The sequence below is a fragment of the Penaeus monodon genome, chromosome 6 (genome assembly GCF_015228065.2).
Source record: "Penaeus monodon isolate SGIC_2016 chromosome 6, NSTDA_Pmon_1, whole genome shotgun sequence".
NCBI classification, from domain to species: domain Eukaryota; kingdom Metazoa; phylum Arthropoda; class Malacostraca; order Decapoda; family Penaeidae; genus Penaeus; species Penaeus monodon.
This window is the reverse complement of record NC_051391.1, coordinates 46,519,659-46,521,615: the sequence shown is the minus strand read 5'-3', so window position 1 is coordinate 46,521,615 and position 1,957 is coordinate 46,519,659. Positions and strand designations below refer to the sequence as shown.

General features: G+C 40.0%; 1 protein-coding gene across 1 annotated transcript in view; it reads right to left on the bottom strand.

Annotated features, from left to right (window-relative positions):
• Window positions 1–1,650: 1,650 nt before the first annotated feature.
• The window catches only part of LOC119573808 (transcription factor SPT20 homolog), a 4,916-nt gene continuing 4,609 nt past the window's right edge, over window positions 1,651–1,957 (bottom strand). Inside the window, exon 5 of the mRNA XM_037920910.1 lies at window positions 1,651–1,957. This exon is cut by the window's right edge and continues 650 nt beyond it. The gene's annotated coding sequence lies outside the window, so the exon portion shown is untranslated.

The window sequence follows — 1,957 nt, the reverse complement described above, 5'->3', positions numbered from 1 at the left end:
GGGGGGATAGTGCTACGCCAGTGGGGTCTTTGTCTCTGTGCGAAACGTGTTTTAACATGGAAAGGGAGAAGCGCATGGGGCATGTGTTTTAACATGAAGGGACCCGGCAAACATGACGCAGCTGCTGCGAGCGGAGGAGCGGAGGACAAGCCGGAGACGGAGTTGGGTGCTGCTCCTGTGAAGACCTCGTGTGTGCCCTTGTGACCTGATATAAACCTCTGTGTTGCCCTTTATAAGCTGTAATCGTGCAGTGGTGACATGCCGGTTTTCCCCCTGTATTGTGCTATAGAAAAAGTTTACGGGTAAATACTTGTGTAATAAAGGAACGACTGTCCATCGTGTGTTTATTTCGTGCCTGCCTCGCCACTTAGCGTTTTCCCTCGTGTGTTCTGGACTCTGTGGTGCTCGGTGCCTCTTGGAGCTGTTCAGTGTTCACGACCCTGTGATAACCGCCGTCTGCCTAGCCTGCCTTTGTGTTAGTGGCAGAGAGACGAGGCGGCCGGCGTAACAATATATATATATATATATATATATATATATATATATATATATATATATATATATAAAATTCCCTTCCAGATTTTAAGGAAAATTATAAGTATGTTGTTGGTCTTTTTAATTAGTATGAATTAGTGGCATTATAATTAAACTTTCAATTATGTGACCATGCTCTCGTTAAAAGAAATACAAAGGTAATAAGAGAAATTATTGCCTTTTTTCCAAGGGCACGCGGACCCCTTGGATAATACTGAAGCCCCCTTATGGTTAAGAACCACTGGTATATATATAATATATATATATATATATATATATATATATATATATATATATATATATATTGTGTGTGTGTGTGTGTGTGTGTGTGTGTGTGTGTGTGTGTGTGTGTGTGTGTGTGTGTGTGTGTTTACTTGTACGATATCATACAATAAAAAATCTGCAAAAAATATTGCAGAAAGCTGAAAACTGTATTATGTTCATATCACTTAGAGGCACCCGTGGTAAGTGTAAGGAAACAACGCTCCTTGCTGCGTCCTGCTCTTAAAGAAAAGAAAAGGAAAAGGGGTAGGTTCCCTCTAGGGGCGTGGAAGGGGATACGTAAAAAAACCCTACATAGTATACAACCGTCGGTACCTTTTCCCTCCCTCGCTATGGGGGGCTGTTGACTCTCCTCGCCAGAATTCGAGGACATTTTCAACGTTTCTGAATATTTTACTTAATTCTAAGTGATGTTTACCCTGTATTGCTTTTAAAGAAGAGACAAAAGAGACCTAAAATGAAGAAAAAAAAATTGCATTCGTTACATACAAGGAGAAGCGAAGGGTATCGACTATAGAATGTACGTTATTTCGAACTAAAAGAGCTAATGTCAAAAACAGTAAATCACATCTGCATGATATGTAGAAAAAATATGCATTATGTATATGAAATTTATTGATGATAGTCTTAACCAACTTCAGCCAGTCATTACGTTAGTATTTCTTGATAGTTTTACTCTTTACACCAGAAGTGTATACAATCCATACTCCTGATATGTGTGCATGTATATATCAACTACAATATACTATTATTTTCGTTTCTGAGCATTGAAGCTCGCCTGTTTAATCGAAATAAATGTGTATATGTGAGCGCAGAAGGTTAGAGAAAAATATATTCTTTGACAGTTTTAATGCCACATGCGCGCAGAATACCACCGAAGCAACAAGGCAATGAGCTCATTAACCCTTGGCCGAGCGAATTAGGGATGGATTCAACTCTCGAAAATTATATCCAGAGCACACATATATAGGTAAATGAAGCTGCAGTGAAGTAAGCAAATTACAGACAGATAGATTCCGATGTACAGAGTACCGTCAGCTGTTCTTGGAGGCAGTGCCCCCAGGACGGTTTGTATACCCATCTGTCGTCGTTGCAGGGGTCTTTGGAGAAAGTAGAGAAGTGCAGTTGTAGTGAACCAAAT